Below are 26,612 nucleotides of genomic sequence, written 5' to 3'. Positions count from 1 at the left end.
TTAGGCAACAGAAACAACAAGGGCAAAAACAGGCCTATTGACCTTGCAAAGTCCTGCTTACTAACATCTGGGGTCTAATGCCACAACAGGGAGAGCTGCCTCACTGTTATCGTCACTCGTGATACTGTTGCGGACAGATGTATCTGCAGCTGGCAGATTGATAAGGATGAGGTCAAGTATGCTTTTCCCTCTTGTCAGTTCCCTGACAAGCAACAGCCTGACATAGTCATATTAAAGGTAAGTGAGACTGCAGATGCTAGAGAGTCAGAGTTGAAAAGTGTGGTGCTAGAAAAAGCACAGCTGATCAGGCAGCAACTGAGGAGCAGGAGAGTTCACTTATCAGGCATAAGCCTTTCATCAGAACATAGTCATATTGATAGAATCATTAGAGGCAAACAATGTCTCAGACACCACCATCACCATCCCTGATTATGACCTGCCTCACCAACAGGGCAGACCCAGCAGAGGTATACAACAGCACAGTGATTTACAATCAGGAGGAAGTTGCGTGGGAGTCCTCAACATTGACTCCACACCCCATGAATTCAAATGGCTTCAGATCAAGCATGGGTAAGGAAAACTTGGGCTGATTAAAATGTACCAACCTCCCTCGACTGATGAATCAGTATTCCTCCATGTTGCACAGCACTTAGAGGAAGCACTGAGGGTGGCAAGGGCGCAAGATGTGCATTGTGTGGGGGATTTCAATATCCACCACCAAGAGTGGCTTAGCAGCAGTACTACTTATCAAGCTGGGTGGGTCCTAAAGGACACAGCTGCTAGACTGGGTATGTGCCAGGTGATGAGGGAACTGACAAGAGGGAAAAGCATACTTGACCTTATTGCTATCAATCTGCTGGCTGCAGGTGCATCTGTCCACAATAGTATTATGAGTGATGATAACAGTGACCACTGCATAGTCCTTGTGGAGACTATGAGAATACCTTCCATCGAGAATATTCTCCATTATGTTGTGTGGCATTATCATTGTGCTCGATGGAACAGATTTTGAATAGGTCCAGCAAATGGAAACTGGGCATCCATGAGGCACTGTGGGCCATCAGCAGCAGCAGAATTGTACTCCAGCACAATCTGTAACCCATGGCCCGGCATATCCCCCACTCATCAATTAGCATCAAGCCAGGGGATCAACCCTGGTTCAATTAAGAGTGCAAGAGGGCATGCCAGGAGTAGCACCAGGCATACCTGAAAATGAGATGCCAACATGGTGAAGCTACCAAACAGGACTATTTGCATGCCAGCAGCGTAAGCAGCAAGTGATAGACAGGGCTAAGCAATCCCACAACCAACAGATCAGATCTAAGCTCTGCAGTTCTGCCACAAGTGATAGATAGAGCTAAATGATCTCACAATCAATGGATCAGATGTAAGTTCTTGAATAGTAATGGACAATTAAACAACTCACTGGAGAAGGAGGCTCTGCAGATATCCCAATCCTCAATGATGAAAGAGCCCAACACTTGAGTGCAAAAGATAGGGCTGACAGCAACTTCACAGCAACCGTCAGTCAGAAGTGCCAAGTGGATGATCCAACTTGACCTCCTCCAGTTTCCAGCCAATTTGATTCACTCCATGTGAAATCAAGAAATGCTTGGAGACGCTGGATATGCAAAGACTATGGGCCCTGGCAATTATACTGAAGATTTATGCCCCAGAACTTTCCACTCCCCAAGCCAAGCTCTTGCAGTCCAGCTATAACACTGGCATTTACTCAATAATGGGGAAGATATTGGACAATATTGGAAGATCTGAAAATCAAAAAGACGCCAGGGACAGATGGGATTTATCCTTGGATTCTGTGGGAAGCCAGGGAGGAGATTGCAGAGCCTTTGGCTTCGATCTTTATGTCATCATAGTCGACAGGAGAATTGCCAGAAGACTGGAGGATCACAAATGTTGTTTCCTTAATTAAGAAGGGGAGTCGGGACAGTCCTGGTTAGCCTTACTTCAGTTGTGGGTAAGGTGTTGTAAAACGTTATAAGAGATAGGATTTATAAGCATTTGGAAAGGAATGATTTTATTAGGGATAGTCAACACGGTTTTGTGAAGGATAGGTCGTGCCTTACTAACCTTATTGAGTTATAGAGTCATAGAGATGTTCATCATGGAAACAGACTTTTCGGTCCAACCCGTCCATGCCGACCAGATATCCCAACCCAATCTAGTCCCACCTGCCAGCACCCGGCCCATATCCCTCCAAACCCTTCCTATTCATATGAGGAGAAAGTGAGGTCTGCAGATGCTGGAGATCAGAGCTGAAAATGTGTTGCTGGAAAAGCGCAGCAGGTCAGGCAGCATCCAGGGAACAGGAGAGTCAACGTTTCAGGCATAAGCCCTTCTTCCTATTCATATACCCATTCCAAATGCCTCTTAAATGTTACAATTGTACCACCCTCCACCACTTCCTCTGGCAGCTCATTCCATACACGTATCACCCTCTGTGTCAAAAAGTTGCCCCGTAGGTCTCTTTTATATCTTTCCCCTCTCACCCTAAACCTATGCTCTCTAGTTCTGGACTCCCCGACCCCAGGGAAAACACTTTGTCTATTTATCCTATCCATGCCCCTCACAATTTTGTAAACCTATATAAGGTCACCCCCTCAGCCTCCGATGCTCCAGGGAAAACAGCCCCAGCCTGTTCAGCTTCTCCCTATAGCTCAAATCCTCCAACCCTGTTAACATCCTTGTATAACTTTTCTGAACCCTTTCAAGTTTCGCAACATCTTTCCGATAGGAAGGAGACCAGAATTGCATGCAATATTCCAACAGTGGCCTAACCAATGTCCTGTACAGCCACAACATGACCTCCCAACTCCTGTACTATGACCAAGAAAAGAAAGCATACCAAACTATCCTATCGACCTGCAACTCCACTTTCAAGGAGCAACGAACCTGCCTCCAAGGTCTCTTTGTTCAGCAACATTCCCTAGGACCTTACCATTAAGTATATAAGTCTTCTAAGATTTGCTTTCCCAAAATGCAGCACCTTGCATTTATCTGATTAAACTCCATCTGCCGCTTCTCAGCCCATTGGCCCATCTGGTCCAGATCCTGTTGTAATCTGAGGTAACCTTCTTCGCTGTCCACTACACCTCCAATTTTAGTGTCATCTGCAAACTTACTAACTGTACCTCTTATGCTCGCATCCCAATCATTTATGTAAATGACAAAAAGTGCAGGACCCAGCACTGATCCTTGTGGCACTCCACTGGTCACAGGCCTACAGTCTGAAAAACAACCCTCCACCACTACCCTCTGTCTTCTATCTTTGAGCCAGTTCTGTATCCAAATGGCTAGTTCTCCCTGTATTCCGTGACATCTAACTTGCTAATCAGTCTCTCATGAGGAACCTTGTCGAACGCCTTACTGAAGTCCATATAATCACATCTACTGTTCTGCCCTCATCAATCCTCTTTGTTACTTCCTCAAAAAACTCAATCAAGTTTGTGAGACATGATTTCCCACACACAAATCCATGTTGACTATCTCTAATTAGTCCTTGCCTTTCCAAATACATGTACATCCTGTCCCTCAGGATTCCCTCCAACAACTTGCCCAACAACTGACGCCAGGCTCACTGATTTATATTTCCCTGGCTTGTCCTTACAACTCTTCTTAAAGAGTGACACCATGTTAGCCAACCTCCAGTCTTCCGGCACCTCACCTGTGACTATCGATGATACAAATATCTCAGCAAGAGGCCCAGCAATCACTTCTTTAGCTTCCCACAGAGTTCTCGGGTACACCTGATCAGGTCCTGGGGATTTATCCCCCTTTATGCCTTTCAAGACATCCAGCACTTCCTCCTCTGTAATCTGGACATTTTGTAAGATGTCACCATCTATTTCCCTACAGTCTATATCTTCCATATCCTTTTCCACAATAAATACTGATGCAAAATACTCATTTAGTATCTCCCATTTTCTGCCGCTCCACACAGAGGCCGCCTTGCTGATCTTTTAGGGGCCCTATTCTCTCCCTAGTTACCCTGAGTTCTTCAAGAAGGTAACAAACAGGTGGCTGAAGGTAAAGCAGTTGATGTGTTGTATGTGAACTTCAGTAAGGTGATTGATAAGGTTCCACATGGGAGACTATTGCACAAAATATGGAGTTTCAGGATTGAAGATGATTTAGAGGTTTCGATCAAAAATTAGCAAGCTGAAAGAAGACAGAGGGTGGTGGTTGATGGGAAATGTTCATCCTGGGGTTCAGTTACCAGTGGTGTGGGGCAAGGATCTGTTTTGGGGCCACTGCTGTTTATCATTTTTATAAATGATCTGGATGAGGGCGTAGGAGAATGGGTTAGTAAATTTGTGGATGACACTAAGGTAAGCAGAGTTGTGGATAGTGCAGAACGATGTTGTGGGTTAAGTGGGACATGGATGAGATACATTAATGACTGCATTGGCGCCCCCTTGTGAATCCCGCGAGGAAGATGAGCAGTTCATCAACTTCACCAACACATTCCACCCCGACCTTAAATTCACCTGGACCATCTCTGACACCTCCCTCCTCTTCCTGGACCTCTCCATCTCCATCAATGACGACCGACTTGACACTGACATTTTTTACAAACCCACCGATTCCCACAGCTACCTGATTATACCTTTTCCCACACTACCTCCTGCAAAAATGCCATCCCATGTTCCCAATTTCTCCGCCGCCACTGTATCTGCTCCCAGGAGGACCAGTTCCACCACAGAACATACCAGATGACCTCCTTCTTTAAAGACTATAATTTCCCTTCCCACGTGGTTGAAGGTGCCCTCCAACGCATCTCATCCACATCCCGCACCTCCGCCCTCAGACCCCATCCCTCCAATTGTAACAAGGACAGAACCCCCTGGTCCTCACCTTACACCCTACCAACCTTTGCATAAACCGCATCATCTGCTGATATTTCTATCACCTCCAAACGGACCCCACCACCAGGGATATATTTCCCTCCCCACCACTTTCCGCAAAGACCATTCCTTCCGTGAATACCTGGTCAGGTCCATGCCCCCCCAACAACCCATCCTCCCCTCCTGGCACCTTCCCCTGCCACCACAGGAACTGCAAAACCTGCGCCCACACATTCCCCCCTCACCTCCATCCAAGACCCCAAAGGAGCCTTCCACATCTATCAGAGTTTCACCTGCACTTCAACACATGTCATTTATTGCTCCCAATGCAGTCTCCTCTGCATTGGAGAGACTGGACACCTTCTCCCACAGCGCTTCAGGGAACATCTCCGGGACACCCGCACCAATCAAACCCACCACCCCTTGGCCCAACATTTCAACTCCCCCTCCCACTCTGCCGAGGACATGCAGGTCCTGGGCCTCCTCCACTGTCATTCTCTCACCACCCGACACCTGGAGGAAGAACGCCTCATGTTCTGTCTCAGAATGTTTCAACCCCAGGGCATCAATATGGACTTCACCAGTTTCCTCATTTCCCCTCCCCCCACCTTACCCCATTTCCAAACTTCCAGCTCAACACCATCCTCATGACCTGGCCTACCTGCCAATCTTCCTTCCAACCTATCCGCTCCACCCTCCTCTCTGACCTATCACCTTCATCCCCACCCCCACCCACCCGTTGTACTCTTCGCTACCTTCTCCCAGCCCCACTCCCCTCCCATTTGTTTCTCCACCCTGGAGGCTCCCTGCCTTCATTCCTGATGAAGGGCTTTTGCCTGATGATTCCTGGCCTGCTGTGCTTTTCCAGCACCACTCTAATCTAGATTGAGAAATTAGATCATGCTTCAGCTGTACAAGACACTAGTAAGGCCGCACCTGGAGAATTGCATGCAATTCTGATCACCACATTTTTGGAAGGAAGCTTTGGAAAAGGTTCAGAGGAGATTTATGAGAATGTTACCTGGTATGGAAGGGAGATCTTATGAGGAAAGGCTGAGGGAACTGAGGCTGTTTTCATTGGAGAGAAGAACTTTGAGAGGTGTCTAAATCGAGACGTATAAGATAGTCAAAGGGTTAGATAGGATAGACAGTGAAAGCCTTTTCCTTGGATGGTGAAGGTTAACACGAGAGGACATAGTTTTAAATTGAGGGGTGATAGATTTAGGACAGATTTTATGGGTAGTTTCTTCACTCAGAGAGTAGTAGGGGGCGTGGAGAGGCCTGCCTGCAACAGTAATAGACTCACCAACGTTAAGGCCATCGAAATGGGCATTGGACATACATATGGATAATAATGGAACAGTGTAGGTTAGGTGGGCATCAGTTTATTTTCACAGGTCAGTGCAACATTGAAGGCCAAAGGGCCTGTACTGTGCTGTAACATTCGATGTTCTGTGTTCTATGTCCTGTGCACAAAAAGCAGGACATAATTAGGCAATTATTGCCCCATCAGTGTACTCTCAATCATCTGTAAAGTGATGGAAGATGAGCTACCTGCTCTCAGTAAATGGTTCAAGAAAGCAGCTGATCGTCACATTCTCAAGGGGCAATGAGGGATGGACAATAAGTGCTCAGTCCAGCCAGTGATGGCCACATAGAGTCATAGAAATGTACAGCATGGAAACAGACCCTTCAGTCGAACCCGCCCATGCCGACCAGATATCCCAACCCAATCTAGTCCCAACTGCCAGCACCCAGCCCATATCCCTCCAAACCCTTCCTATTCATATACCCATTCAATTGCCTCTTAAATGTTACAATTGTACCAGCCTCCACCACATCCTCTGGCAGCTCATTCCATACACACATCACCCTCTGTGTGAAAAAGTTGCCTCTTAGGTTTCTTTTATATTTTTCTCCTTTCACCCTAAACCTATGCACTCTAGTTCTGGACTCCCCGACACCAGGGAAAAGACTTTGTCTATTTATCCTATTCATGCTCCTCATAATTTTGTAAACCTCAATAAGATCCACCCTCAGCCTCTGATGCTCCAGGGAAAACAGCCCCAGCCTATTCAGCCTCTCTCTGTAGCTCAGATCCTCCAACCCTGGCAACGTCCTTGTAAATCTTTTCTGAACCCTTTCAAGTTTCGCAACATCTTCCGAGAGGAAGGAGACCAGAATTGCACGCAATGTTCCAACTGTGGCCTAACCAATGTCCTGTACAGCCACAACATGATGTCCCAACTCCTGTACGCAATACTCTGACCAATAAAGGAAAGCATACCAAACGCCTTCTTCACTATCCCATCTACCTGCAACTCCACTTTCAAGGAGCTATGAACCTGCACTCCAAGGTCTCTTTGTTCAGTAACACTCCCTAGGACCTTACCATTAAGTGTATAAATCCTACTAAGATTTGCTTTCCCAAAATGCAGCACCTTGCATTTATCTGAATTAAACTCCATCTGCCACTTCTCAGCCCATTGGCCCATCTGGTCCAGATCATGTTGTAATCCGAGGTAACCCTCTTCGCTGTCCACTACACCTCCAATTTTGGTGTCATCTGCAAACTTACTAACTGTACCCCTTATTCTCACATCTAAATTATTTATGTAAATGACAAAAAGTAGAGATCCCAGCATTGATCCTTGTGGCACTCCACTGGTCACAGGCCTCCAGTCTGAAAAACAACCCTCCACCACCACCCTTTGTCTTCTACCTTTCAGCCAGTTCTGTATCCAAATGGCTAGTTCTCCCTGTATTCCGTGAGGTCTGACCTTGCTAATCAGTCTCCCATGGGGAACCTTGTCGAACGCCTTACTGAAGTCCATATAGATCACATCTACTGCTCTGCCCTTATCAATCCTCTTTGTTATTTCTTCAAAAAACTCAATTAAGTTTGTGAGACATGGTTTCCCTTGCACAAAGCCATGTTGACTATTCCTAATTAGTCCTTGCCTTTCCAAATACATATACATCCTGTCCCTCAGGATTCCCTCCAACAACCTGCACACCATCGACGTCAGGCTCACAGGTCTCTCGTTCCCTGGCTTGTCTTTACCGCCCTTCTTAAACAGTGGCACCACGTTTGCCAACCTCCAGTCTTCCGGCACCTCACCTCTGACTATCGATGATACAAATATCTCAGCAAGAGGCCCAGCAATCACTTCTCTAGCTTCCCACAGAGTTCTCGGGTACACCTGATCAGGTCCTGGGGATTTATCCACCTTTAACCGTTTCAAGACATCCAGCACTTCCTCCTCTGTAATCTGGACATTTTGTAAGATGTCACCATCTATTTCCCTACAGTCTATATCTTCCAAATCCTTTTTCACAGTAAACACTGATGCAAAATATTCATTTAGTATCTCCCTCATTTTCTGTGGCTCCACACAAAGGCCACCTTGCTGATCTTTGAGGGGCCCTATTCTCTCCCTAGTTACCCTTTTGTCCTTAATATATTTGTAAAAACCCTTTGGATTCTCCTTAATTCTATTTGCCAAAGCTATCTCACGTCCCCTTTTTGCCCTCCTGATTTCTGTCTTAAGTATACTCCTACTTTCTTTATACTCTTCTAAGGATTCACTCGATCTATCCTGTCTATACCTGACATTTGCTTCCTTCTTTTTCTTAACCAAACCCTCAATTTCTTTAGTCATCCAGCATTCCCTATACCTACCAGCCTTCCCTTTCACCCTGACAGAAATATACTTTCTCTGGATTCTTGTTATCTCATTTCTGAAGGCTTCCCATTTTCCAGCCGTCCCTTTACCTGCGAACATCTGCCTCCAATCAGCTTTCAAAAGTTCTTGCCTAATACCGTCAAACTTGGCCTTTCTCCAGTTTAGAACTTTAACTTTTAGATCTGGTTTATCCTTTTCCATCACTATTTTAAAACGAATAGAATTAAGGTGCAAAAGTGTTCCCCAACTGACACCTCAGTCACCTGCCCTGCCTTATTTCCCAAGAGTAGGTCAAGTTTTGCACCTTCTCTAGTAGGTACACCCACAGACTGAATCAGAAAATTGTCTTGTACACACTTAACAAATTCCTCTCCATCTAAACCTTTAACACTATGACAGTCCCAGTCGATATTTGGAAAGTTAAAATCCCCTACCATAACTACCCTATTATTCTTACAGATAGCTGAGATCTCCTTACAAGTTTGTTTCTCAATTTCCCTCTGACTATTGGGGTATCTATAATACAATCCCAAAAATGTGATCATCCCTTTCTTATTTCCCAGTTCCACCCAAATAATTTCCCTGGATGTATTTATGGGAATATCCTCTCTCAGCACAGCTGTAATGCTATCCCTTATCAAAAATGCCACTCCCCCTCCTCTCTTGCCTCCCTTTCTATCCTTCCTGTAGCATTTGTATCCTGGAACATTAAGCTGCCAGTCCTGCCCATCTCTGAGCCATGTTTCTGTAATTGCTATGATATCCAGTCCCATGTTCCTAACCATGCCCTGAGTTCATCTGCCTTCCCTGTTAGGCCCCTTGCATTGAGATAAATGCAGTTGAATTTATTAGTCCTACCTTGTCCCTGCCTGCCCTGACTGTTTGACTCACTTCTGTTCTCACCTGTACCCGTCTCAGATCGATCTCTTTCCTCACTATCTCCCTGGGTCCCACCCCCCTACCTTACTAGTTTAAATCCTCTCAAGCAGTTCTAGCAAATTTCCCTGCCAGTATGTTAGTCCCTTTCCAATTTAGGTGCAATCCGTCCCATGAATGAAGAAGTAAAATTACAAGTTTGTAGAAAATGTCCTCACTGTTATTGCTGCACTGATGGTTTTGAAACAAACGTAACTCAAATCAGTGTGGTTAAGGGTATTCAGGGCATATGTTGAGAAACCTACGATAATTCTCCAACAATCTTACTGTATCTTTAAATCACAATTGAAGATAAAGTAGGTTAACAAAACATGTCCTTTATAATGTGCCTTAGTTTCTTATTTTGTCACATTATAAATAGTATTTTATGTGCATGTGTGAGAGAGACAGAAAGTGTGTCTGTATATGTGTGAGAGTGCTTCTGTATGTCAATGTTTGTATGTGTGTGTCTATGAGAGTGTATCTGTGTGAGAGTGTGACTATGTGTGCATGAGAGAGTTTGTGTATCACTGTCAGTGTGTGCATGTGTGTGAGAGTGTCTGTCAGTGTATATGTGTGTGCCTATTTGCGTATATCTGTGTGTGTGTGTGTGTGTGTGTGTGCATGTGCTGGGAAGAAAGATACACCAATGTCACCTTCCTTGACTAGGCCGCCATCACCAGCATGGAGGCACTGACCACCCTTGATCGGCTGTGATCAGCTGGGCATATTATCCACATAGCCAACATGCGACTTCCCAAACAAGTGGACAGAGGAAGTGCTTCAGTGAAATCCCCAAGGTGTCATTGGTGAAATGCAGCATTCAAACAGATACTTGTGAATCACTGACCCAAGACCATCCAAAATGGAGAAGGAGTATCTGGAAAGGCTTCAAGCAGATTGAGACTTGCCGTCGGAAAAAACAGAAACCAGGTGAAAACAGCAAAAGGAGTGCACGACCACACTAACACATCACTCAGCCCTTCCCATGACCACCACCTGCCCCAAGTGTGAGAGTCTGCAGTAGCCACATTGGTCTGTACAGCCACACTCTCATCCTGAGAGTGGAAGAGAGTCGTCCTTTTCTGTGAGGGACCGCCAGTGATGATCAGTGTGTTTATGTGTCTGTGTGACTATCTCTCTGTGCACAAATGTGAAAGTGTATGACAGAGAATGTCTCTGTGTGTGCATTTTAGTGTACTTGTGCCCATGTGTATGTGTCTGTGCATGTATGTGTGAGACTGCGTCAATCTGTATGTGTTTATTTTTCCGTGTGTCATTCTGTGCATATATGTGTGAATGTGTGCATTTATATGAGCGTGTGTCATCCTGTGTCTGTCTGACCCATTGTGTGTGTGTTTGTGTGTGTCTCTAAACGCATGCATATGTCTGAGTGTGAGAGCGTGTGACTGCATGAGCATGTGTAACTGTGTGATTGTGTATCTGTGTTGCTTTGTGTGTGCATGTCTTTGTGTGTGTTTATATGTGAGCATGTGATTACTTGTGTGTTGCAATCTGATAAATAAGTCAGAATGTTCAGGAGAGTGGTTAGGAAGCACTTTGACACACAAAGGGTGGCAGACATTTGCAACTTTCTTCCACAAATGATAGTGGATGCTGGATCAGTTGTTAATTTTAAATCTGAGGTAGATATGTTTTTGTTGAGCAAAGGTTAAGGTATGTGGGCCAAAGGTGGGTATATGGAGTTAGGCCACAGATCAGCCATGATCTCATTTAATGACAGAACATGCTTGATGGGTTGAACAGCATACTCCTATTCCTATGAAATAGATGCTAGACTCCTCCAGGTAAGTACAGAGTGAGTGAGGTCTAAATGAACAAGTGAAGTGCCATGGGATACATCATGAGCAGATGTACAGGAATGCAAAGCAACCTGGCAGAAGCGGGCAGATCATGGTTGACCCTGAACGCCAAAGTAAATTGTTGAAGGCTATTGTAGAGTCTGCACATCAGTGAATAGTTCTGATGATGTAGTAAGGTTGTTGGTTTGCTGACATCAATTTTCATGGGCAAAGGGTGTGCTAAATAGTGTTCATGGACCATACAGGAATGCTGTTATGAAGACATATTTGGATGCTGGTCGGGATAAGCATTCGGTGATCTCCAGTCAGGAGATACCGGCCCTGATTTGTACATTGGGACTTTTTGCCATCCAGTTTGTCAGGAAGGGAGAGGGAACTTGGAAGTGGCTTTTCAGTAAGACAGGTTGAGACAGTAATGACATGCGAATACAGGAAAATAAGTTGATTGCAAGACTCTGAATTCATCAATAATGGCTTGAGGGGAAATTTGGCAATATCTTTTTCGACACTGCAATTCATAAACAAAAACAGAAATTCCTGGAAAAGGTCAGGTCTGTCAGCATCAGTGGAGAGAATTCAGAGTTAACGTGTTGGGTCCAATAATGCTCCCTCAGAGCTGGACCCAAAATGCAAACTTGGATTTCTCTCCACTGATTTCTCTGAGTTTTTCCAGCAATTTCTGTTTCTGATTTCCAGCATCTGCAGTTCTTTTGGATTTTCTTTTTATTTTCATTGTCTCTGTATTTTGCCACATTCCCTACATTGCTCACTGCACATCAGAGTAAAGTAAATTCCATCCATACTGTCAGAATATGTAGCAAACTGTTCAGCATCCTTATGGATACATCACAAGACCCAGATTATTTGTATCCCAGAATGAAAAGTGCAGCAGCTGAGGAAATAGCAGAGGCTCTGACTATCATGTTCCAGCCAGTCCGGTTAGGTTCTTGGCTGGTAGACTGTGAATGCTGCACCATTGATTACAAAGGGACAAAAGGATAGATTGAGGACAGGGTAGTCCGCCTGATATAGTAGTTAGGAAATAATTGGAGAAAGTTCTGAAGATTCATCATTTGGAAAGGCATAGATTACTCAAAGAGTGTCAGTAATTATTCCTTGTAAGTTTGAGTTGGAATAATCTATTTGAATTTTTGTGCAGGTATTTGGTGAGGGCACTTTGTTTGATGTTGCCTTTATCAGTTTTAACAAGATTTTAGACAAGGTCAAATGTGCTAGTCTGAGCACAAAGCTATAAACCCATGCAATCCAGGAAGAAGTGAAAAATCAGATCAAAGTCTTGACTTTGTGGCAGAAAGCAAAAATAATGTCCCAACTGAGATAGGAGGAGTGCACTTTATAAAGATACTTAGACCTCTGACTGAAATCTGGCTTGATAGATCATATTTGGCTCTTTTTTTTAATTTTACTGAAACTGAACCATGCAATGCTGAAAAGCTTTAATAATAGTGAACATTAATTGCAGGATCACATGGGTTACTGTGCAGAAGGAGGCCATGTGACCATTGTTCTATATAGACTCTGCAAATGAATATAAATAGCTAGTGCCAATTACATAGTGGTTAAAACCCAACAAAAGACAGACAAAAAAAGGACAGAGATAAATTTTGAGGGTAAACTTGCAAGCAATATCAAGACAGACAGCAAGAACTTCTTTAAATAGATGAAAATGAAGAAAGAGTACAATCAATGGAATTCTCTTTACCAGAGAACTATCAAGGCTGGATCATTCAGTATATTCAAGACTGAGATCAATTTTTCGTCAGTAAGGGGATCAAGGGTTATGGGAAAGATTATCTGATCAGCCATGATCTCATTGAGTAGCAAAGCAAACTTGTTGGATTGGAAGCTTACTTCTACTTATAAATAGTCTTATAAGTAATCCCCTGCTTTTTCCCCATACCCTTGCACATTATTTCTATCCAAATAACCACCCGATATCCTCTTGAATGCCTCAAATGAACCTAACTCCACTACATTTCTAGGCAGAACATTCCATGCCCTAACTTCGTGCAGGTTGAGTGAAAATGTTTTTTTTCTCTCATGTCACATTTGCTCCTTTTGCAAATCACTTGAAATTTATGACGTTTTGTTCTTGTTACTTCTACACGAAGGAACATTTTCTCCCTATACACCCTATCCATCCCAGAAATGATTCTCAAAAACTCTACCGGATTTATCAACCTTCTTCTCTCCAAGGAGAACAGTCCCAACTTCTTCAATCTATCCTCATCACTGAAGTTTCACATCCCTGGAAGCATTCTTGTAAATTGTTTCTACACTCTCTCCAATGTATTCACATCTTTCCTGTAATGTGGAGCCCACAACTGGGACACAGTACTCCAGCAGAGGTCTATCAAGTATCTTGTACAAGTTCAACATCACCTCCTTGCTCTTGTACTCTATGCCCCAATTAATAAATCTGAGGACACTATGTGCTTTATTAACTGCTCTCTATTCTTGTCCTACCACCTTCAATGATCTGGGCACATATACCCACAGTTCCCTCTGCACTTGCACCACTTTTAGGCTTGTAGCCCCTCTCCTTCCCCCCCCCCCCCCCCCCCCCCATTTTATATTGTCTTGCAATGTTCAACCTTCCAAAATGCATCACTTCCCAAGTTTTCCTATTAAATCTCACCTGCTACCTATTTGCCCACTCTGCCAACTCCTCAATGTCCTTTTGCATTTTCCTCCTCACAGTTTATTATTCTTCCACATTTCAAAATTTTCCACTGAAGACCAATAACTTGATTGAATGATTGATTGATTTATTGTCACATGTACTGAAGTCGAGTAAAAAGCTTTGTTTATGAGCGGTACAGGCAGATCATAGTAAGCAAGGAATACAGATCAGAGGTTGTAAAAAGACTTAGCAGAGGCATGCAGGTTATATTGTATAGGGCGTACGCTAGGTGAGATCAATGTTAGCAAGATCAGCAATATTTGAGGCTAGAGAGACCATTCATCAGTCTTATTTTCAGCTGGGAAAAATCTGTTCCTAAACGGCTGGTGCATGTGTTCAGGTCTCTATTTCTTCTGCTTGATGGAAGAGGTTGTAGGAGATCATTACCAGGGTGCGATATGTCTTTGATGATGTTGGCAGCCTTTTGTCGGTAGCGAGGCATATAACTGGATTCCATGAACGGAAGGATGGCTTCTGTGATGATTTGGGCTGTGCACACTATCTTCTGTAGTTTATTACAATCCTGGGCAGAGCAATTGCTATACCAGGTCATTATGCACTTGAAGACTATGTTTTCAATTGTGCATCTATAGAAGTTGTTGAGGGTCCATATAGACATGCCAAATTTCCTGAGCCTCTTGAGGATGAAGAGGCTTTGTTGTGCCTTCTTGACTGTCGCATCTACGTGGGAAATTGAGGGCAGGTTGTCGGTTTTCGTCACTCCGAGGAACTTGACCCTGTTCACCCTCTCAACCTCAGTTCCATTGATGTAGACAGGGCATTTTCTCCTCCTTTCTTTCTGAAGTCAATGATCAGTTTTTTAGTTTTGCCGACATTAAGAGAGAGGTTGTTTTCATGCCACCAGATCACCAAGCCCTCTGTATCTCCCATCTGAATTGTGACTCATTATTAGAGTATCAGAGTCATAGAGATGTATAGCATGGAAACAGACCCTTTGGTCCAACCCGTCCATGCCAACCAGATATCCCAACCCAATCTTCTTCTCACAGCAGAGAGCGGCGCGAGCTGGGCGGAAGTGAGGTTGGAGCGCAGAGCTGGTCGGGAAGGTAAGTGACTGATATATAAAGAACTTACCTCGACGCCAACGGTCTTCTCACAGCAGAGAGCGGCGCGAGCTGGGCGGAAGTAAAGTTGGAGCGCAGAGCTGGTCGGGAAGGTAAGTGACTGATATATAAAGAACTTACCTCGATGCCAACGGTCTTCTCACAGCAGAGAGCAGCGCGAGCTGGGCGGAAGTGAGGTTGGAGCGCAGAGCTGGTCGGGAAGGTAAGTGACTGATATTTGAGTGGGTGTGTTCTACACCCCAAGCCCTACATAGTAGGGCCTCCCTCCCATCCTCCTCCTCTAACCTAATTTTAAAGTCCACGGGTAAGCTACTCAGTGTTCTTGTTTTCGGAGACGAGGTGTAGAGCAATGGCAGCGCAGGCAGTGGAATGTTCCTCCTGCAGGATGTTCGAGGTAGGGGTGACCACCGATACTCCTGCCGACTTCATCTGCAGGAAATGCAGTCAGATCCTGCTCCTCACAGAACGAGTAAGGGAACTGGAACTGGAGTTGGATGAACTGAGGATTATTCGAGAGGCTGAGAGGGTGATAGATAGAAGCTACAGGGACATAGCTACGCTAGAGAACAGAGGTAGCTGGGTAACAGTTAGAGGTGGGAAGGGGAGGAAGCAGGCAGTGCAGGGATTCCCTGTGGTCATTCCCCTAAACAATAAGTATACCGCTTTGGATACTGTTGGGGTAGCAGGGGTAAGCTGCAGTGACCGGGTCTGTGGCGCGAGGTCGGAAGGGAAAGGGGGAGAGGAGGAGAGTGCTAGTTATAGGAGACTGTCTAGTTAGAGGGACGGAAAGGCGATTCTGTGGACATGGGCGAGACTCTCGGATGGTTTGTTGCCTCCCGGGTGCCAGGGTCCGAGACGTCTCGGACCGTGTCTTCAGAATCCTTAAGGGACAGGGTGTGCAGCCAGAAGTCGTGGTGCACGTTGGCACCAACGACATAGGTAGGAAGAGGGGTGGGGAGATCATTCAAGAGCTCAGGGAGTTAGGCTGGAAGCTAAAAGCTAGGACAGACAGAGTTGTCATCTCTGGGTTGTTGCCGGTGCCACGTGACAGTGAGGCAAGGAATAGGGAGAGAGTGCAGTTGAACACGTGGCTGCAAGGATGGTGTAGGAGGGAGGGCTTCAGGTATTTGGACAATTGGACTGCATTCTGGGGAAGGTGGGACCTGTACAAGCAGGACGGGTTGCACCTGAACCAGAAGGGCACCCAATATCCTGGGGGGTAGGTTTGCTAGCACTCTTCGGGGGGGGGGTTTAAACTAATTTGGCAGGGGGATGGGACCCGGACTTGTAGTCCAGCAAGTAGGCTAGCTGTTTGTCAGGATGTCCAAGAATGTAGGGAGGCTGTGAAGAAGGTAGCACAGACAGGGAGTACTTGCGGACACAGAGATGGGTTGAAGTGCGTATACTTCAACGCAAGGAGTATCAGAAATAAGGTGGGTGAAGTTAAGGCGTGGATCGGTACCTTGGACTACGATGTTGTGGCCATCACGGAAACGTGGATAGAAGAGGGACAGGAATGGTTGTTGGAGGTTCCTGGTTACAGATGTTTCAGTAAGATTAGGGAGGGTGGTAAAAAAGGAGGGGGGGGGTGGTGGCGTTGCTAATTAGAAATGGTATAACGGTTGCAGAAAGGCAGTTCGAGGGGGATCTGCCTTTGGAGGTAGAATGGGCTGAAGTCAGAAATAGGAAAGGTGCAGTCACCTTGTTGGGTGTTTACTATAGGCCCCCCAATAGCAGCAGAGATGTGGAGAAACAGATTGGGAAACTGATTTTGGAAAGGTGCAGAAGCCACAGGGTAGTTGTCATGGGCGATTTCAACTTCCCAAATATTGATTGGAAGCTCTTTAGATCAAGTAGATTGGATGGGGCGGTGTTTGCGCAGTGTGTCCAGGAAGCTTTTCTAACTCAGTATGTAGATTGTCCGACCAGAGGGGAGGCCATATTGGATTTGGTACTTGGTAATGAACCAGGACAAGTGATGGGCTTGTTAGTAGGTGAACATTTTGGTGATGGTGACCACAATTCTGTGACTTTCACCTTGGTTATGGAGAGAGATAGGTGCGTGCAACAGGGTAGGTTTTACAATTGGGGGAAGGGTAATTACGATGCTGTAAGACAGGATCTGAGGAGCATAAGTTGGGAGCATAGGCTGTCAGGGAAGGATGTCGTGGAAATGTGGAACTTTTTCAAGGAACAGATACGATGTGTCCTTGATGTGTATGTTCCTGTCAGGCAGGAAAGAAATGGTCGTGTGAGGGAACCTTGGTTGACGAGGGAGGTTGAATGTCTTGTAAAGAGGAAGAAGGAGGCTTACATAAGGTTGAGGAAACAGGGTTCAGACAGAGCAGTGGAGGGATACAGGATAGCCAGAAGGGACCTGAAGAAAGGGATTAGGAGAGCTAAGAGAGGGCATGAAAAATCTTTGGCGGATAGGATCAAGGATAACCCAAAGGCATTTTATGCGTATGTGAGAAACGTGAAAATGACGAGAACGAGGGTAGGTCCGATCAAGGACAGTAGTGGGAGACTGTGTATTGAGTCGGAAGAGATAGGAGAGGTCTTGAATGAGTACTTTTCTTCAGTATTTACGAACGAGAGGGACCGTATTGTTGAAGAGGAGAGTGTGAAACGGACTGGTAAGCTAGAGGAGATACTTGTTAGGAAGGAAGATGTGTTGGACATTTTGAACAACTTGAGGATAGACAAGTTCCCCGGGCCTGACGGGATATATCCTAGGATTATGTGGGAAGCAAGAGAGGAAATTGCAGTACCGTTGGCAATGATCTTTTCGTCTTCACTGTCAACGGGGGTGGTACCAGGGGACTGGAGAGTGGCGAATGTTGTGCCCCTGATCAAAAAAGGGAATAGGGATAACCCCGGGAATTACAGGCCAGTTAGTCTAACTTCGGTTGTAGGCAAAGTAATGGAAAGGGTACTGAGGGATAGGATTTATGAGTATCTGGAAAGACACGGCTTGATTAGGGACAGCCAGCACAGATTTGTGAAGGGTAGGTCTTGCCTTACAAGTCTTATTGAATTCTTTGAGGAGGTGACCAAGCATGTGGATAAGGGTAGAGCAGTGGATGTAGTATACATGGATTTTAGTAAGGCATTTGATAAGGTTCCCCATGGTAGGCTTATGTGGAAAGTCAGGAGGCATGCGATAGAGGGAAATTTGGCCAATTGGATAGAAAACTGGCTAACCGGTCGAAGTCAGAGAGTGGTGGTAGATGGCAAATATTCAGCCTGGAGCCCAGTTACAAATGGAGTTCCGCAGGGATCAGTTCTGGGTCCTCTGCTGTTTGTAATTTTTATTAATGACTTGGATGAGGGAGTCGAAGGGTGGTTCAGTAAATTTGCAGATGATACGAAGATTGGTGGAGTTGTGGATAGTGAGGAGGGCTGTTGTCGGCTGCAAAGAGACTTAGATATGATGCAGAGCTGGGCTGAGGAGTGGCAGATGGAGTTCAACCCTGCCAAGTGTGAGATTGTCCATTTTGGAAAGACAAATAAGAATGCGGAATACAGGGTTAACGGTAGGGTTCTTAGTGAGGTGGAGGAACAGAGGGATCTTGGGGTCTATGTTCATAGATCTTTGAAAGTTGCCACTCAGGTGGATAGAGCTTGTAAGAAGGCCTATGGTGTATTAGCGTTCATTAGCAGAGGGATTGAATTCAAGAGTCGTGAAGTGATGTTGCAACTGTACAGGACTTTGGTTAGGCCACATTTGGAGTACTGTGTGCAGTTCTGGTCGCCTCACTTTAGGAAAGATGTGGAAGCTTTGGAGAGGGTGCAGAGAAGATTTACCAGGATGTTGCCTGGAATGGAGAATAGGTCGTACGAGGATAGGTTGAGAGTGCTAGGCCTTTTCTCCTTGGAACGGCGAAGGATGATGGGTGACTTGATAGAGGTTTATAAGATGATCAGAGGAATAGATAGAGTAGACAATCAGAAACTTTTTCCCCGGGTGCAACAGAATGTTACAAGGGGACATAAATTTAAGGTGAAGGGTGGAAGGTATAGGGGAGATGTCAGGGGTGGGTTCTTTACCCAGAGAGTGGCGGGGGCATGGAATGCGCTGCCTGTGGGAGTGGTAAAGTCAGAATCTTTGGTGACCTTTAAGCGGCAATTGGATAGGTACATGCATGGGTGCTTAAGCTAGGACAAATGTTCGGCACAACATCGTGGGCTGAAGGGCCTGTTCTGTGCTGTATTGTTCTATGTTCTATGTTCTAGTCCCACCTGCCAGCACCCGGCCCATATCCCTCCAAACCCTTCCTATTCATATACCCATCCAAATGCCTCTTAAATTGTACCAGCCTCCACCACGTCTTCTGGCAGCTCATTCCATACACGTACCTTCCTCTGTGTGAAAAGGTTGCCCCTTAGGTCTCTTTTATATCTTTCCCCTCTCACCCTAAACCTATGCCGTCTAGTTCTGGGCTCCCCGACCTCAGGGAAAAGACTTTTTACCCTATCCATGCCCCTCATAATTTTGTAAACCTCTATAAGATCACCCCACAGTCTCCGACACTCTAAGGAAAACAGCCCAGCCTATTCAGCCTCTCCCCATAGCTCAAATCCTCCAACCCAGGCAACATCCTTGTAAGATATTCATCCTACTACAGTGATATCATCAGTGAACTTGTAGATTGCGTTCGTTCGGAATTTGGCAACACAGTCATGGGTGTACAGGGAGTACGGTAAGGGAGCAGAGGACACATCCTCCGTGGGCTCCAGTGTTATTGTGGAGGAGATACAGTTACTATCTTCACCAATTGCAGTGAGTGGGTCAGAAGATAAGGATCCAGTTGCAGAAGGTAGAGCGGGGACCAATTTCATGGAGTTTTGAGATCAGTCTGGCAGGGATAATGATAGAAGTGGAGCAGTAGTCAAAAAGCAGGAATCTGATGTAGGTGTCCTTGTCCAGATGTTCCAGGGTTGAATCCAGAGCTAGGGACCTCACATTCACTGTAGACCTGTTACGTCAGTAGGCAAATTGTAGGAGATTGGAGTTGAAGTGGGCCATGACCAGCCTTTTGAAGCACTTCATGATTATTACGGTCAGAGCCACTGGGCAGTAATCATTAAGGCACATTGTTTTCTTTGGTACCATGATGATGGTGGTCTTCTTGAAGCAGGTGGGAACTTCGGCTTTTATGAGGGAGAGGTTGAAGATGTCGGTGAATATCTCAGCCATTTGGTTCACACAGGATATGAGTGCTCAACTGGGGGCACCATCTTGGCCCAACACTTTATTTTGGTTGACTCGCAGGAAGACCAATCTGATGTCAGCAGCAGTGACGGAGGGAGCCACTGCACCACTGCCATTCTGCTCGAACCGAGCTTGGAAAGCATTTGGATCATGAATATGTATCAGAAAAAGCAAGGATCCCAAAACCAACCTCTGGGGAACTCCACTACAAACCTTACTCCAGCCTGAAAAATATCTATTGACCGTTAATCTCTGTTTGCCACCACTCAGTCAATTTTCTATCCACATTACTCCTGCTGTTTTATTACATGGTCTATTATTGACCAGTGAGCCTGATGTCAGTGGTAAGGAAGCTGTTGGAGAACATACTGAGGGATAGAATTGATTTACATTTGGAAGAAATGGACTTATCAGTGATAGGCAGCATGGTTTTTGCAGGGAAAGTCATGTCTTGCCAACTTTTTAGAATTTTTTGAAGAAGTGACAAAGTTGAGGGAAGAACTGTAGATGTCATATACATGGATTTTAGTAAGGCACTTGATAAGGTTCTCCATGGTAGACTGATGAACAAAGTGAAGTCACATGGGGTCCAGGGTCTATGAGCTAGATGGATAGAGAACTGGTTGGGCAGCAGGAGACTGAGAGTAATAATGGAAGGGAGTTTCTCAAAATGGAGAACTGTGACCAGTGGTGTTTCACAGGGGTCAGTGCTGGGACCACTGTTGTTTGTGACATACATAAATGATCTGGAGGAAAGTATAGTTTGCAGATGACACTAAGATTAGTGGAGTAACAGATAGTGAAAGAGACTGTCAGAAAATGCAGCAGAATGTAAATAGATTGGAGAGTTGGGCAGAGAAATGGCAGATGGAGTTCAATCCAGGAAAATGTGAGGTGATGCATTTTGGAAGATCCAATTCTAGAGCAAACTATACAGTAAATGGAAAAGCCCTGGTGAGAATTGATAAAGAACAAAGAAAGTTTACAGCCCAGGAACAGGCCCTTCGGCCCTCCAAGCCTGTGCCAATCCAAATGTACTGTCTAAAACTGTCGGTCAGTTCCTCAGCATCTGTATCCCTCTGCTCCCCACCTCCTCATGCATCTGTCCAGATGCATCTGAAATGAATCTACCGTGCCTGCCTCTACCACCTCTGCTGGCAACACGTTCCAAATGCCAACCACCCTCTGTGTGAAGTACTTAACGCGTGTATCCCCCTTAAACTTTTCACCTCTCACTTTGAAAGCATGACCTCTCGTTATTGAATTCTTCACCCTGGGAAAAAGCTTGTCTCTATCCACCCGGTCTATACCCTTCATGATTTTGTAAACTTCAATCAGGTCCCCCCTCAATCTCCTTTTTTCTAATGAAAATAAACCTAACCTACTCAACCTCTCTTTATAGCTAGCACCTTCCATACCAGGTAACATCCTCATAAACCTTCTCTGCACCCTCTCCAAAGCGTCCACATTCTTTTGATAATGTGGCGACCAGAACTGTACACAGTATTCTAAATGCAGCCAAACCAATGTCTTGTACAATTTTAACATGACTTGCCAGCTCTTATACTCGATACCCCGTCCAATGAAGGCAAGCATACTGTATGCTTTCTTGACCACTCTATCCACCTGTGCAGCAACCTTCAGGGTAGAATGGACCTGCACTCCCAGATCTCTCTGCCCATCAACTTTTCCCAAGGCTCTTCCATTCATTGTATAATTTGCCCTAAAATTAGACATGCCTGAATGCATCACCTCACATTTGTCTGGATTGAAAGCCATCTGCTACTTTTCCACCCATCTCTCCAGTTTATGTATATCCTCCTGTATTCCCTGACAGTCCCTTATGATTTCTGCCACTCCACCAATCTTTGTGTCATCTGCAAACTTGCTGATCATACCAACAGTGCCCTCTTCTAGATTATTTATGTATATTACAAACAACAGTGGCCCCAACACTGATCCCTGTGGAACACCACTGGTCACCTTTCTCCATTTCGAAAAACTCCCTTCAACTACTACTCTCTGTCTCCTGTTGCTCAACCAGTTCTTTATCCACCTAGCTAGAATACCCTGCACACCATGTGACTTCACTTTCTCCATTAGTCTACAATGGGGAACCTTATCAAACACCTTACTAAAGTCCATGTATATGACATCAACAACCCTTCCTTCATCTAACAACTTGGTCACTTCCTCGAAGAACTCTATCAAGTTGGTAAGGCACAATCTCCCCCTCACAAAACCATGTTGCCCATCATCGATAAGTTCATTCCTTTCCAAATATAAATAGATCCTATCCCTCAGTACCCTCTCCAGCAACTTCCCCACCACTTGACGTCAGGCTCACTGGTCTGTCGTTACCCAGAATATCCCTACTACCTTTCTTGTACAGGGGGACAACATGAGCAATCTTCCAGTCCTCCGGTACCTCACCTGTATTTAAGGATGCCACAAAGGATGTACAGAGATCTGGATGTTCAGGTCCATTGTACCCTGAAGGTGGCAATGCAGGTCGATAGAATGGTCAAGAAGGCATACGACATGCTTTCCTTCATCAGATGGGTTTTTGAGTACAAGAGTCGGCAGGTCATGTTACATTTGGTTCGGCCACATTTGGAATACTGCGCACAGTTCTGGTCACCACATTACCAAAAGGATATGGAGAGGGTGCAGAGGAAGTTCACCAGAATGTTGCCTGGTATGAAGGGTGCTAGCTATGAAGAGAGGTTGAGAAGATTATGATTATTTTCATTGGAAAGGCAGAAGTTGAGGGGGTCCTTACTAAGGTCTACAAAATTATGAGAGGTATGGACAGGTGGATAGCAAGAAGCTTTTTCCCCAGAATGGGGGACTCAATTATTAGGGGTCATGAGTTCAAGGTGAGAGGGGAAATGTTTGAGGGGAATGTATGTGGAATATTCTTTATGCAGAGAGTGGTGGGGGCCTGGAACGCATTGCTACTGGAGGTGGTATAGGCGAGATAAACAATGTCATTTAAGATGTGTCCAGACAGATTCATGAATGGGCAGGGAGCAGAGGGATTAGAGTCAAACTTCGAGTGGTGCTGGAAATGCACAGCAGATCAGTCAGTATCTGAGGAGCAGGAAAATCAACATTTCGGGCAAGAGCAATTCATCAGGAAACCTGGTCTGCTGTGCATTTCCAGCACCACTCTAATCTTGACTCTAATCTCCAGCATCTGCAGTCCTCACTTTCGCCAGGGAGCAAAGGGATACAGATCCTTGGAAAATAGGTGACAGGTTTAGATAGAGGATTTGGATCGGTGCAGGCTTTGTGGGCTGAAGGGCCTATTCCTATGCTGTAATTTTCTTTGTTCTTTGTTCTCTCTGTTCTACAACTTTTCTCATGTCTGCTGTGTGACATATCATACACCTTCTGAAAGGCCATGTACACTACATCAGCAGCATTGCTCTTACTGATCCTTTCCATTATCTTCTCAAAACAAATACAATTTAGCCAAGCATGAGTTCCCCTCCAGAAATCCATACTGACTGTTCCAAATCAACCCACCTTTTTCCATGTGTCACCCTGAATAATCAAGAAGTTTCCCCACCACTGAAATTAAACTGACTCTTCTGTAATTGCTTGGAGTACCTTTACAATCTGTCATAAAAGAGGATAAATGCCGATCTCCATCCCCGCCCCCACGCCCAACCCCGCTCCCACTCCCAGCTCCCGCCCCACACCAGGTCCTAGCTCCCAGCCCTGCCGTGTTTTCACTATCCCTCCAGAACTACCCCTATCTGAGGATGAAAGATCAGTCCTCTGCAGAGGCCTCACCTTCATTCCCCTACGCTCTCGGATCAACGAGTTCAACACACGGCGTGACATCGAACAATTCTTCTGCCGCCTTCGCCTCCGTGCCTACTTCTTCAACCAAGACTCTCGCCCACCGTCTGACGACCCCTTCTCCCGCCTCCAACACACCCCATCCACCTGGACACTCCGTGCTGGCCTCTTACCTGTCCTCGATCTCTTCATAGCCAACTGCTGCCGCGACATTAACCGCCTCAACTTCTCCACCCCTCTCACCCACTCCAACCTCTCACCCTCGGAACGTGCAGCCCTCCACTCCCTCCGTTCCAACCCCAACCTCACTATCAAACCAGCAGACAAGGGAGGCGCGGTAGTAGTTTGGCGCACCGACCTTTACACCGTTGAGGCTAAACGCCAGCTCGCGGACACCTCCTCCTACTGCCCCCTTGACCATGACCCCACCTCCCACCACCAAACCATCATCTCCCAGACCATCCAGAACCTCATCACCTCAGGGGATCTCCCATCCACCGCCTCCAACCTCATAGTCCCACAACCCCGCACCGCCCATTTCTACCTCCTGCCCAAAATCCACAAACCTGACTGCCCCGGCCGACCCATTGTCTCAGCCTGCTCCTGCCCCACTGAATTCATCTCTGCATACCTCGACACGGTCCTGTCCCCCTTAGTCCAAGAACTCCCCACCTACGTTCGGGACACCACCCATGCCCTCCATCTCCTCCATGATTTTCGCTTCCCCGGTCCCCAACGCCTTATCTTCACCATGGACATCCAGTCCCTGTACATCTCCATCCCCCATCACGAAGGACTTAAAGCCTTCCGTTTCTTCCTTTCCCGCCGTACCAACCAGTACCCTTCCACAGACACCCTCCTTCGACTGACTGAAGTGGCCCTCACCCTGAACAACTTCTCTTTCCAATCCTCCCACTTCCTCCAAACCAAAGGAGTAGCCATGGGCACCCGCATGGGCCCCAGCTATGCCTGCCTCTTCGTAGGATATGTGGAACAGTCCATCTTCCGCAGCTACACTGGCACCACCCCCCACCTTTTCCTCCGCTACATCGATGACTGTATCGGCGCTGCCTCGTGCTCCCACGAGGAGGTTGAACAGTTCATCCACTTTACCAACACCTTCCACCCCGACCTCAAATTCACCTGGACCGTCTCAGACTCCTCCCTCCCCTCCCTAGACCTTTCCATTTCTATCTCGGGTGACCGAATCGACACGGACATTTACTATAAACCGACTGATTCCCACAGCTACCTAGACTACACCTCCTCCCACCCTGCCCCCTGTAAAAACACCATCCCATATTCCCAATTCCTTTGTCTCCGCCGCATCTGCTCCCAGGAGGACCAGTTCCAAAACCGTACAACCCAGATGGCCTCCTTCTTCAAGGACCGCAATTTCCCGCCAGACGTAGTCGACGATGCCCTCCACCGCATCTCTTCCACTTCCCACTTCTCCGCCCTTGAGTCCCACCCCTCCAACCGCCACCAGAACAGAACCCCACTGGTCCTCACCTACCACCCCACCAACCTCCATGTACAACGTATCATCCGCCGCCATTTCCGCCACCTCCAAGCGGACCCCACCACCAGTGATATATTTCCCTCCCCTCCCCTATCAGTGTTCCGAAAAGACCACTCCCTCCGTGACTCCCTCGTCAGGTCCACACCCCCCACCAACCCAACCTCCACTCACGGCACCTTCCCCTGCAACCGCAAGAAATGCAAAACTTGCGCCCACACCTCCCCCCTTACTTCCCTCCAAGGCCCCAAGGGACACTTCCATATCCGCCACAAATTCACCTGCACCTCCACACACATCATCTATTGCATCCGCTGCACCCGATGTGGCCTCCTATATATTGGGGAGACAGGCCGCCTACTTGCGGAACGTTTCAGAGAACACCTCTGGGACACCCGGACCAACCAACCCAACCACCCTGTAGCCCAACACTTTAACTCCCCCTCCCACTCCACCAAGGACATGCAGGTCCTTGGACTCCTCCATCACCAGACCATGGCAACACGACGGTTGGAGGAAGAGCGCCTCATCTTCTGCCTGGGAACCCTCCAACCACAAGGGATGAACTCGGATTTCTCCAGTTTCCTCATTTCCCCTCCCCCCACCTTGTCTCAGTCAAATCCCTCGAACTTAGCACCGCCTTCCTAACCTGCAATCATCTTCCTGACCTCTCCGCCCCCACCCCACTCCGGCCTATCACCCTCATCTTGACCTCCCTCCACCCATTTCCAAAGCCCACCCCCCCACCCCCAAGTCCCTCCTCCCTACCTTTTATCTTAGCCTGCTGGACACACTTTCCTCATTCCTGAAGAAGGGCTTATACCCGAAACGTCGATTCTCCTGTTCCTTGGATGCTGCCTGACCTGCTGCGCTTTTCCAGCAACACATTTTTAGCTCTGATCTCCAGCATCTGCAGCCCTCACTTTCTCTCGAAAAATTGGAATAAACCAAGATACTTAAATTTGACACAATTTGAAAGATTTCCAAACA

The 26,612-nt window shown here is 46.3% G+C and overlaps 1 protein-coding gene across 1 annotated transcript in view; it reads left to right on the top strand.

Annotated features, from left to right (window-relative positions):
• Window positions 1–26,612, top strand: part of LOC122541477 (uncharacterized) — a 208,061-nt gene that overhangs the window by 101,551 nt on the left and 79,898 nt on the right. The window lies entirely within an intron of this gene.

This window comes from Chiloscyllium plagiosum, unplaced genomic scaffold, assembly GCF_037043375.1.
Source record: "Chiloscyllium plagiosum isolate Xiang-an unplaced genomic scaffold, Cpla_swu_hap1 HiC_scaffold_35, whole genome shotgun sequence".
Taxonomy (NCBI): domain Eukaryota; kingdom Metazoa; phylum Chordata; class Chondrichthyes; order Orectolobiformes; family Hemiscylliidae; genus Chiloscyllium; species Chiloscyllium plagiosum.
This window is presented reverse-complemented; position numbering and strand designations above follow the sequence as displayed.